Here is a 13347-nt window from a genome sequence, read left to right as displayed (position 1 = left end):
GTTTGTTTAATTTTCCTGTTTCTTTGTATATTTTAACCACGTTTTATTATATGTTATTTGTATTACAAATTAAAGAGAAATTTTAATTTGTTTATTTTACACTTCAATGCCTTTTTGAAGCATCTAACATTTCTATAGACCACTATCAGTCCTATATAAAACCTCTTATATATAGCTAGAAAATAATTTTTATAGATATTATAAATATGATTAGGGCGAGGCAGTGTCGCAGTAGGTAGTACTGTCACCTCACAGCAAGAAGGTCGCTGGTTCGAACCTTGGCTCAGTTGGCGTTTCTGTGTGGAGTTTTGCATGTTCTCCTTGCCATCGCGTGGGTTTCCTCTGGGTGCCCTGGTTTCCCCCACAGTCCAAAGACATGCGGCACAGGTGAACTGGGTAGGCTAAATTGTCCGTAGTGTATGAGTGTGTGTGTGTATGTTTCCCAGAGATGGGTTGTGGCTGGAAGGGTTGTGGCCGCTGCGTAAAAAAAAAACTTGCTGGATAAGTTGCCGGTTCATTCCACTGTGGCGACCCTGGATTAATAAGGGACTAAGCCGACAAGAAAATGAATGAATAAATATGATTAACAATTCTATACTATATAGCTATATTATAATTATATTATTTTTTAGCTATACAGCACTTCAAAACAGTACAAAAGGGAAGAGCGAGGACGAAAGTAACATTAAAAACTTATTTTTAAAAGATAATGTTTTTACCCTGTTTAAACGGAGTCAATCCGGCTGGACTGGATGACCTATTAGGGCTTGGAGGCGAGGTCTGCCATGGGATTTCAGTCATTTATAACTCACTGTTATCAAAAAAATTGCCTCTTATGGAAAGCCTAATATCACAATGGGAGCAGGAACTGGGAGATGAGATAAGTCTGGAGCTGTGGGCTGATGCGTTTGAGGAAATCCACTCTTGTTCTGTCAACTCCAGACACTGTCTCATTCAGTATAAAATTATACACCGGCTCCATTATACCAAGACAAAACTACATAAACTTTTTCCTGATACCTCTCCCTTCTGTGATAAATGCAAGACTGACTTAGCCACTCCCTTACATAGTTATGCTCTGTGTTCTAAATTGATCCCATTCTGGGCTAAAATATTTAAAATTCTATCTGAAATTTTACATTGTGAATTAGTTTTTGACCCACTTTTGGTTATATTCGGAATTTCAGACAAAACTAGATCACTTCAGGATTCTCAAAAACAACTGTTGTCTTACAGTCTTATTGTGGCAAAGAAGCTGGTGCTAAGGTTTTGGAAATCAACAGAATCCCCATCATTTAGATCTTGGCTGGAAGAATTAACTAAATTAGCACATTTGGAAAGGATTAGATTTCTTATGGCAAAGAAGTTGAAAAAAATTGACAAGATTTGGTCTCCTCTTCTCCTCTATCTTGAAAGCTTAGACTAAAATCCAGATGGTGAAGGTCACACCAACAGTACTGCATAAGCTTCAGTCCCAGGGGTGGGGTGGGTTTTAGGGGTTAGATATTCTGTTTTTTTATTTTTTATTCTGTCTCTTAACTATTTTATTTTATTCTATTACAGATAATGTTATTGTTTTTAATTTTTACTTATTTTTATGTGTGTGATATTTAATTTGTTTATTTCTTTTTTGCAAAAAAAAACTTGAGATGCTGTAACATCTGCTGTAATGTTGTGCAATGCAATGCAATGCAATGAATATCTCAAAAAAATAAAAATAAAAAAAAAGATAACGTTTTTAACAGAAATATATTGTTGCTGTGGTAACTAACTCACAAAAGGGCTCTATCAAAATCAGGTGTTATTTTGTATCAATGTAGAACAACTTTAATATAATTTCACTTTAAACAAAAGTTGCACATTGTTACTTTTGACCCCATCAGCAGGGACGAAGTACTGTAACACACGGGTTGCTAGATTTACTGGCTTAATCTTGTTTATTTTAAATAAATCTGACTATAACCTTGTTAATGTTGACTGCAAACATATTTTGTCCTTAATTTTTGCAAAAAAATAATATTAAACTGCATTTTTATTTTAAATTTCACTTTCATCTAATGGTTCAAAAGCAATGCAACAATGCAAAATGTTTCAATTTTCTACAATTTTTGAATATTTTTTTATGATTATTGGCAAAATACATTAATTTTATTAAAGATCTGAATCCAAACACTGCAAACTCTAATGTGGAAGTGAAAAATAAGGGTGTCTATTATCAATGCTACATAAATAACAATGTTACTTTCGTCCCCACAGGAACTCTTGCCATTAAACTTGATTTACTTTTGAGTGAAAAACTCAGACATTTCAAATTAAGAATGTGTTACTGTATTAGATAACCTGTAGATTGATCATTACTGTAATGCATGAAAAGAGAAACCCAACTTGTAATAAGGAAAAAAGAAACACTACAATAATTTACTTTTCGCTCTTACAAACAGAAATTCTGAACCACAGGACACGGCTCTGAAATTTGGCAGCTCCATCAAGAGTTGCATGCTGGAAAGTGAATGTTGTCAGGGCATGGAAATAATCGATTTGTTACTTTCATCCCATGTAACTTTTGGTCCCACTGTACCCTACCTAATGACTGGCAGGCATAGAAAAAATAGTTATAATACATAACAATGTATAACACATAATCCATAACAAATATTTATGGATATATGAACTTGTGAAGTTTTATGGAGCCTTTTTTATATATACAGTTGCAATTAGAATTATTAAATCCCCTTAATTATTAACCCCCCCGTAAATTTTCCCCCAATTTCTGTTTAACATTTTTTTAACACATTTCTAAACATAAGAGTTTTAATAACTCATCTCTAATAACTGATTCATCTTTGCTATTATGACAGTCAATAATATTGGATTAGATCTTTTTCACGACACTTCTCTACAGTTTAAAGTGACATTTAAAGGCTTAACTAGGGTAATTAGGTTAACTAGTCAGGTTAGGGTAATTAGGCACATGCCATGTATAAAATGTATAAAAATAGCTTAAAGGGGCTAATAGTTTTGACCCTAAAATGGTTTTGAAAAATTTAAAAACACTTTTTTTTTTTCAAATAAGACTTTCTCCGGAAGAAAAAAAATTATTATCAGACATACTGTGAAAATGTTATTGCTCTGGTAAACATCATTTAGGAAATATAAAAAAAAAAAAGAAAAAAAATCAAAGGGGGTTTAATAATTCTGATAGTAACAGTAAACTATATATATATATATATATATATATATATATATATATATATATATATATATATCCTCCTGAGACCCCGCCCATTGACTTGTGTCCTCTGTAATGGACATTTGGGTTTTTATGAATTTTCTTTGAATTGCTTGAGCTACTCTTGTTAAGTCCTGTTGTACTGTTAAGAGGACATCCTGGGCTTTCTAGTGATAGGTCATTTTATTGGCTGACATGCTAGGAACCACTTCTTACCCTGCATCCAAAATGGCCGACATACAAAAAAAAGCACATTTTATGGGGAGAGTTATGTAAAATTTACCTTTTTAAATGATTTTTTACTTTTATTATTACATATTAATTTGTTTATTAAAGTGTCAGGAACAATACATTTAGTTTTCAAATCTGTTAACTTGTTTGTGCTTCAAAATGTCATCCTTTTTTTAAATGTCCACTATAGTGGACACCAGGACCATCTTAATGTAATTAATGCCTGCATGTTGTAGAGGGCAGAACTGAAGCAAAGTTGAGGGAGACTGATTTAGAGTCTGACAATCAGACAATTCGAGAATGACAATCAGTTTTAAATTGCTTTTATGTTAAATTTGTTTTGGATTAACAGCACTTCTTTTTTTTCGGAATTCGGCTCTCTTTCAGACTAAACTGTTTCAGGAATTTCAATACAAAAGGAAAAAATGCCTTTTTGTTTTGTTTTTGTTACATTAATAATATGTTACTAAAATGGTTCTGTGACCCACTACTGTGGACATGCTGTAAAATTAAAAATAAAAGCAAAATGTAAAAACTCTTTAACTTTTAACCCAACGTATGTAGGAAATGACAGAAAAAAAAAGAAAAGAAAAAAATTATTTGGGTCTCAAAAGGATATATATATATATATATATGTGTGTGTGTGTGTGTGTGTGTGTGTGTTTGTGTGTGTGTGTGTGTGTGTGTGTGTGTGTGTGTGTGTGTGTGTGTGTGTGTGTGTGTGTGTGTGTGTGTGTGTGTGAGACAACATCTGTGTTTGTGTGTGAATTAAAATTTATTTAGGTATTTAATTTAGGTTTTCATGTTTGTAAATGGAAAGTTATTTCTGCAACTGATTGTCCTTAAGTGATAAATAAATAATTTAATCAAATTTAATATTAAAGTAGGCTTTTAATTACATATTAATATTTTGTGAGAGATTCTGTCTTACAAACGCAAAACGCCAGGTAGTTAAATGAGGCCGAAGGTCAACAAAAAGGAAAAGTGAAGAAAAAAGGTTTTGTCACTAGAGGGCGTCATTCTGCAGCTTTAGGTCTGTGTTAAATGAAAACGGGGTTATGCAGGGTAACCAGACACTTTTTATACAGCAAAAAGACTCAATCAAAAATCCGCATGCATTATTTTTATGTCATTATTAAGAAAATCACCTTATTTTATATAACTCTTACCAATGTAGTATAACCCACACAAGAGCACGCAGGTGAAAGCAAAGAAAACCAACAAACCTAGAAGTGCAGTGCCTAATGTTGGTGATAAATAGTCATGGATTAAGGTCGACAGAGCGACACACATGGGACGACACTCTTGAATATTAATTAGGTTAGACTGACGTTGCTTAGTAACATGCTTAAATGTCCACTCACGTACCCTGATTAATATTCAAAGCCAAAACTGCTGCATAGAACCAATATGCGTATAGACCCCTGCAACCAAGGTAAAACATAACTGTTATTAAAAAAGTCAGAGATAATTTTGCGACTGGTGCTGATGACATTTCTCATTTCCGCGACGGCAAACTGTCATATCGAAAGTCATAGATATATACACTAGATTTCGCCTGGCCTATTGTTGTCTATTGGACGGAATGCGTCAATAGTGCCGCCATCTTGCTACAGCCCTGCTGAAAAAACCAGCATAGACCAGCATTGCTGGTCACCAGCAAGACCAGCATATGTTGTGTTTTGGTGCTGGTATGCTGGTGACCAGCATGGGATGCTGGTGCTGGTATGCTGATAACCAGCATGGGATGCTGGTGCTGTGATGCTGGTGTTATGGTGACCAGCATGGGATGCTGGTGCTATGCTGGTGACCAGCATGGGATGCTGGTGTTATGCTGGTGACCAGCATGGGATGCTGGTGTTATGCTGTGGTGACCATGGAATGCTGGTGCTGTGATGCTGGTATTATGCTGGTGACCAGCATGGGATGCTGGTGCTGTGATGCTGGTGACCAGCATAGGATGCTGCTGCTATGCTGGTGGCCAGCATACAAGCACCAGCATCCCATGCTGGTCACCAGCACCAAAACACAACATATGCTGGTCTTGCTGGGATTTGGGTGCTATGCTGGTGACCAGCATGAAATGCTGGTGCTGAGATGCTGGTCACCAGTATGAGATGCTGCTGGGATGCTGGCGCTGGTATGCTAGTGACCAGCAATCCCATGCTGGTCACCAGCACCAAAACACAACATATGCTGGTCTTGCTGGGATTTGGGTGCTATGCTGGTGACCAGCATGAATTGCTGGTGCTGGGATGCTGGTCACCAGTATGAGATGCTGCTGGGATGCTGGTGCTGGTATACTAGTGACCAGCAATCCCATGCTGGTCACCAGCATCCCATGCTGGTCACCAGCACCAAAACACAACATATGCTGGTCTTGCTGGGATTTGGGTGCTATGCTGGTGACCAGCATGGAATGCTGGTGCTGGGATGCTGGTCACCAGCATGAGATGCAGCTGGGATGCTGGCGCTGATAGTGACCAGCAATCCCATGCTGGTCACTGATAGAAAATTACATCTGGCCCAGATATGGCCCACATCCCCCACTTTCTTCTGGCCCACATACAGCGCGGAATGACGGCGATGTCTCAACCTGATTGTGGCTGTCATAAGGATCCAAATATCAGCCACAACTGAACCAGATCTGGGCCATATCTCAGAAAAAGCTTGGTCCATATCTGGGCCAGATGTGGCTCATGCAGTTTCTCAGATCTGGCCCAGATGCGGCCCATGCAGTTTCTCAGATCTGGCCCAGATGCGGCCCATGCAATTTCACAGATCTGGCCCAGATCTTGTTCAGTTGCGGCTGACTTTTGGGTTAGATGTGGCTGACATCTACATTTGGTAGCTATATAAATCACATTAAAAGGAATGCTTAGTTTAAATTGCTTTATTTAAAAAATTGCTTTAAAGGAAGCATATAAATTGATAAATACAAATATATAATTTATATAAATTATATAAATAGATGCATACAAAAAAAACAACAACAGATTGATCAATGCAATACATATAAATATATGAATTAGATAAATAAATGCATACAGAATTATCACAAATTAAATGCAAATAAATATATATAAAAGTTAAAATTAGGTAAGTGGATATACAGAATAAGAAGAACATACAAACACAAATGTATATACAAATTAGATAAATAGATACAGAAAAAAACACAGAAAATATATATATATATTTTTTTTATATAAATTGTATATTAATTAAATTAACAAATATTTTATAACCATATAACTAGAACCAATAATTAAAAAGATATATAAAGGGCAATCCAAAAACAAGATCAGAGGCGAGGCAAGGGTCAAATAAACAAATGATAATTACAGAAACAAGATAAACAAGTACGAATAGACTGAACAAACACAGAAATCGCATATTTAACAAAAACATATTATTTAAAAAATTACAACGAAAAATTATTTGTCTGATGAAGAGCCGGCGGCTCGAAACGTTTCACGCTCTGTGTCAGCCTTTTTAATTTAATAAATTTGTATTTTTGGAGCCTTGGTGTTGCCGCCTTTGATTTACATTAAATAATTACAATTAAATATTTATTAGCATCTACCCAGAACCAAAAAAAATTTTTTTTAATTAAATAAACTGAAAATCCAACAGGGCAGTCCAAGAGTGAGGTCAGGGGCAAGCAAGGGTCAAAGCCAAAAAAAACAGTCCAATGCAAAACATCCTGAAAATCGGAGAAAACAACAATTAAAAGGTGCTGTTTGCAGAGTACATACAGGCACAACTCGATTAAAATTAAGTACTTTTAAGCACTTTTTTAAGCACCTATTTTTATTTTTAAGACTGACAAGCAACGTATTGAACACCTGAAATGTATTCTCAGCAATATATAAAAACATTCCATAGGAACTACCTATCAATTTATAAAAAATAATATTAATATAATATTTCATAGTATTAAACCTATTTTAAATGTGCTTGTGAAATTATTTTTTTTAATGTTTTTGTAGATGGAAAGAGAACTGAAAATTAAATTACATTAAATTAAAGGACTAGAAATACTATTATATTGCTAAAATAAAACAAATTTTAGTAAATAATACTAATACAGAGTAAAAGTACATGGTACTATTTTAGCTAGTTACATTTGGAAAAAAAAATCAGATTTTCATTACGGACCTTTTTTAAGTGTAAACTTGTTTGAATGGTTTAATTACAAGACTACATAAAAAGGAATTTGCACTAACAAAGGAAGTTTATTTCCTTTAAGGAAGTTTAGTATATTTTCAAGGTTAGGAAGGTTTTATACTTCCTTATAATATTATTAATATTATAAAATATTTGAAATATTTTTTTACATTTTCTACATTTTTCAAAGCAGTGTTTTAAGAGCCTTATTGTTTATTTTGATAAATGTAACAACAGATTGCTTTGACCTGTAATGCCTGTACAATTTAGTGACGCTTTAAGACAGACTATGTATAAATCATACAAATACCTCATTCAAAAACGTTTCTAGCATACCAACCCCGTGACGTCAGACACAGCAATATTCCAAGATGGGGGTGCCTTTGTGCTAAAAGCTCTAGTAAAACATGCCCTTTTCATCAAAATTTTTACATTAGTAAAAAGTTTTCTCCATCAATTCATAGTCTGAAATCTTGGTAATTAGTGAAAGTACCTTTGAACTGACCGCAGATCTTGATGTAGTCTTTCTTGATCTGGTCTTCTCCACTTTCGATCCTTCCCTGGGTTAATTTTTACAAGGAACCTGCTGAATGGAAAAAGAAAATACTAAGTGATAAAAACCTGGACTATATCATGCTCTAAAATATTTGAAATAAAAGCAACATAAAAGGACAAGCTTGTGGTGGAGGTTTGATAGAAAAATATGTGGGAGAGGATGTTGTGTGTGAGTCAGACTGAGACAGACTGTTGTATGAATGTGTGTTTTTGAGTGTATGAATGTGAGAATGCATTCACAAGAGTGTGTGTTAGTTTGAGGATTTTGCTATTTTAAATATTAGGGTCCAACAGAGTAATTTGTTTAGTTAAGTTGTTTAAAATTATTTTCATTGATTAAATACTTGCCCATATATAGATGTAAAGAATAACCAAAAGAAATAATGCATTAAAATGTCATTATATTTTATATTCAATCTGCAAATCATTTGTTGTAAAATTTGAATGACTTCAATTCAGTATATGAATAAAATAAAATTAGAATAAGAATAAAACAATAGCACTCTATAAAAAAATACTACCTATCAAAATAAAGCAGGTGCTTTTACCTTAAGGAACTTTATTAGTATGGTTCCCTGCTTCCAGTTAGTTCAACTTCAGATACCTCCATAATCTGTACTCTGGTGCTTCATTTGGTTCTTGACTTAAGGCTGATTTATACTTCTGCGTCAAACGCCAGCGTATGCTATGGCGCTGACGCATAGCCCTTCGCCGTGGCCGTCACCGTCACTGACATGCACTTCTCAAAAAATGTAACTACACGTTGCAACGACGCCTAGCGTAAGCTCTGTAATTGGTCGGCTTGGTAGCGCTGACAAGTCTGGGCGGAACTGATAGCAGCGCGAATGTGAGCGAGCGATTGTTTACAAGTGTGGAGTACCGTGAAGGAGCTCCGGATGGAAAGTTTTGTTTTGTGTTTACCTCATAGTTAAAGTTGTTGTACGTCCGCCGGTTCCTGCCTCAAAATGAGCGAGTTTGAGCCACTTGTACATCCCGGAAGTGTTCAGGAAAAGCAAAAAAGTAGCGAAGCAACTCGACACAGAGGAACATTTAAACCTCACTGCCAACTAGCGTTTCGGAAGTGTTAATGCAGACCAACAGAGACAGCGCGCAGAAGTATAAATGCACAGCCACGCGCGTTGCATGCGCCGTTGGTTACGCCGGTCCCCTGACGCAGAAGTATAAATCAGGCTTTAAGAGTAACTGGTGTCGCATTCCAGGTCCATCACAATCTGAGCTAAAAGGACAATATGACAAAAGACAAGACAAATATGAATACACATAACTTACAGAATAAAACATTTAAAGATATAGTTTACTATTCTGCCACCATTTATTCATCCTCTACTTGTTTCAAAGCAGTTTGAATCTGTTAAACACTAAAGCAGATATTTTGAAGAATGTTAGAAACCTGTAACTATTGATTAACATAGTAGGAAAAACTGGGTTTGTGTTCATTCATTTTTTTTCAGCTTCATCCCTTTATTAATCTGGGGTCACCAAAGTGGAATGAACAGTCAACTTATCCAGCATGTTTTACGCAGCAGATACTCTTCCAGCTGCAACACATCACTGGGAAAAACCCATACACTCTCATTTACACACATTCACTAAGGACAATTTAGCTTACCCAATTCACCTGTACCGCATGTCTTGTGGGGGAAACAGGAGCACCCGGAGGAAACCCACGCCAACACGGGGAGAACATACAAACTTCACACAGAAATGCCAACTGACCCAGCCGAGGCTCGAACCAGAAACATTTTTGCTGGGAGGCAACAGAGCTATCCACTGTGCACGGCACCACCTGAGTTTATGTTCAACAGAACAAAAAAAATATTTTGAAACAAGTGGAGGATAAAAGATGTCATTATTTTTGGGTGAACTATCCCTTTAAAATTTAAGTGTCAAGCATTAGTCTTTAAGACTTATGTATCACTACAGGAAAAATAAATCAAGTACCTCTTGAAATTATAACTTAAACATGCGATCCAAGGTAAATTAATCTACTTTTAACATAAAATAAAAAGTTAAGATAAAAATAAAAGTTACGTCAACAGACTGTGTTTTTCCAGCTCACCAATACTTTCAAATTTTACATTTTCAGAAAACAATTCAATAAATTACCTTGTGGAAACATTTAGACTTTCTTTCAAATTAGATTTTTTTAATAATAGATATTTTAAATAAGCTATGACCTCACACAGTGATAAAATAGCAGCAATAAATCTTGTAATATTTTAATAATAAATAAAACATAAAATATATTATTTCAGTTCCCAACAACCAGTCTGACATATACAAGTTACAAAATATGTACAATATTGTACCTGGTGTGCTTGATGATGAAGTCAAACAATTAGTAATGCACTGATGTGAGAGTTGTCCTTTCCTTCAGCTTGCATCCTTGCATGATTCCTTTCTTTTCTGTAACAAATTAATACAATACAATCAATTTATAAAAATATTATTTTTACTTGCCACAAAACCATTTGTTTGGACTTGATACAAATGTACAAGATTAATGGTGCAATTCAGTTTCCAGGCTGTTTTGAAGTAATATAAAACATAAGATATGGATTTTAAGCTTATTTAACACAATTGATTTTATTTTTTAACAAGGTTTAATATTTCATAACACACTTAGCCTTCTTTTTTAGCTAATTAATTTCCTTCATAAGTCATTTAACACATTATGTTTCAACTGTGGATTTTTTTTTTTTCAAACGTTTTGGCTTTAAAATTTTTTTAATGCAGACCAGTCTCAACAGTGGACAGCATGAACCACATAACGTTACTCTGCAAACGTTTGCTGAAACTCGATAAAACACACATTAACAAGCAAATCAAGATCATTAGGATTAACGTTACCAAAAAGAGACTGTTCGTTCAGTGTTTGAGCTAAAACCAGTAAGTTACAAAAGCAGAATTCGGCACCAATTACAACTGTATAAAACGGACAGCATATGATTCATTCATTCAAGCACCCGGTTCGACGCTGTTCTTCATATAACACGTCTTATTGATCATTTAATTGGGAATGACGAGCGTAAAAGGACAATTGTAACTTAAATGAATTTGTTAAAACCCCGAGCACAATCAACTTAACAGATTACTGAACTGACGGCTGCCATCATTCTTAGCCGTTTTTAGCCATATTACCCACATATAAGTTACAGTTTTATCACTATTCAAACCAGGGGCTTTTCTAACAAATAAAAACATTACCTGACGACAAATATCTCACAAATATGATTTTAAAATAATAACTTACCCGATAAAAAGAAGAAGATGAAATGGCGGACTTGACTTCACTTCCTCGTTTGAAAAAATTAACCGTCATTCACGAGGCTCCGCCCACTCCACCGTAATGCAAGGATGAAGCGAAACACATATTCGCCACCAGGGGGCAGTTTATGATTTTGTTTTTAAATAAATAAATAAATAAATATATAAATATATATATATATATATATATATATATATATATATATATATATATATATATATATATATATATATATATATATATATATATATATATATATATATATTAGGGTAAGGGTAATTAGGCAAGTTATTTGATTTGTTCTGAAACTGTCGAAAAAACATATAGCTTAAAGGGGTTAATAATTTTGACCTTAAAACACTTTAAAAAAAATTAAAAACTGCTTTTATTCTATTCGAAGACTTTCTTCAGAAGATAAAATATTATCAGACATACTGTGAACATGTCCTTGCTCTGTTATGTAACATGCTGTAATTCTAAAATATTTACTGTTATTTTTAATATTCAGTAGCTTGTTATATAAAAACTATAACACTTTAAGATATATTTACAATCAACTAATTGCTAATTAACATGCTTATTGATAGCATATTGTCTATAAAATTTGTTGACGCTGTTACAGGTGCACACACACAGAACCAGGATAGACTTTTGGGCCTTTCTATGTTGAGTTTGCATGTTGTTTCTGTTGGTTTCCAGTTTCTTCCATAGTGCAAAAATTTGCAGTATAAGTGAATTTTGGATAAACTAAATTTGCTGTAGTTTGTGATTAAGATAATGTGTGGTGTTTCCCTGCACTGAGGATTGTACCCTCAGGGCTGTGTTTCAGAAGCATTAGTATCTGATTGCAGACTTGCATATGCAAGCTGAGACACACAGTTTGACATGCAATGTCAGAAACAATGCAATCATATAGAGCTAGTGACATCAAAGTAAGGGGTCGGGTTAGGAGCGGGGTTAGGTGTGCTCATTAAAATTGGTCAGATTTATTTTTATTATTTTTTGTGTTCCGTAGAATAAGTAAATAAAACTTTTTTTTGTTTACAAAGATCAGCTTATTTACGAACACATTCGTGTTATTCACATTCTACTGCTCAGTTCTCTGACATTTTTTCTATATAGTTATTTTATTCATAAACAAAACATTTATGTCTATTTAATATTCAAATTAAATAAAAAAAAGAACAATGTTGTATTTGGCATTTAATCAAACAAAATCATTATAAAAATGTAGAATTGCAAAAAATAACACCAAGAAAACAGCACTTTAATTCAGTATTATTAGATTATGAATTCATTTGTAAAATTGTTCATTAAAAAGTAGTACTAATAGCAAATTAAATCCACCCAGTAGGTGGCGGTAGGACACTGTCTTAATTCATTCAAATGGAACTGAACAAAATATTAATGGATCAAAACATATTAAATGATGAAACTCGTTGCATTTATAGACATTTATAGACATACCAGGTAATATGAAAAAAAAAAGAATTTTACTCATGCTGGAACATTTACATATAACAGATAATATAAATTTATATTCATAGCAGCCTTAAAGTAAAAATAAATCCATTATTGAGGAAATAAACTGAATTAATATGTGATAAGGTTACAAACATATACTTTCCCTGATAAGCAATAGCTTATTCCTATTCTTAATAACCTAAAGAATCATTTTCAATCTCAGAAAGTCTTATTTAGAACATGCAATGTTATTATTTTCAGAGAAGGTGTAGCGCTCTCACTGCCTGATGAGGGACAATAATGTTAATTAAAGCTGCAAGCAGCGATGATAGGGACCTCGCACCCGGGCTCACCGCCGCCCGGTGGCCTCAGGATGACAGAGAACAGCGAACAATATTAATTTAAGCCG

The 13347-nt window shown here is 34.3% G+C and overlaps 1 long non-coding RNA gene across 7 annotated transcripts; it reads right to left on the bottom strand.

The window, feature by feature from the left end:
• Nucleotides 1–6338: 6338 nt before the first annotated feature.
• LOC147846226 (uncharacterized) lies at nucleotides 6339–11523 on the bottom strand. Of its 7 annotated transcripts, XR_015477993.1 has the most exons (6): nucleotides 11460–11523; nucleotides 10516–10612; nucleotides 9816–9992; nucleotides 8734–9422; nucleotides 8124–8216; nucleotides 6339–7166 (listed from the first exon to the last, which is right to left on the bottom strand). It is a non-coding gene; the product is annotated as an uncharacterized LOC147846226 (long non-coding RNA). The 7 variants fall into 7 exon arrangements; XR_015477994.1 differs by having other exon boundaries at nucleotides 8734–9992; nucleotides 11414–11523; XR_015477995.1 differs by having other exon boundaries at nucleotides 7941–8216; nucleotides 8734–9992.
• Between the last annotated feature and the right edge of the window lie 1824 nt (nucleotides 11524–13347).

The sequence above is a fragment of the Danio rerio genome, chromosome 2, assembly GCF_052040795.2.
Source record: "Danio rerio strain M-AB ecotype USA chromosome 2, GRCz13ab, whole genome shotgun sequence".
NCBI lineage: Eukaryota > Metazoa > Chordata > Actinopteri > Cypriniformes > Danionidae > Danio > Danio rerio.
This window is presented reverse-complemented; position numbering and strand designations above follow the sequence as displayed.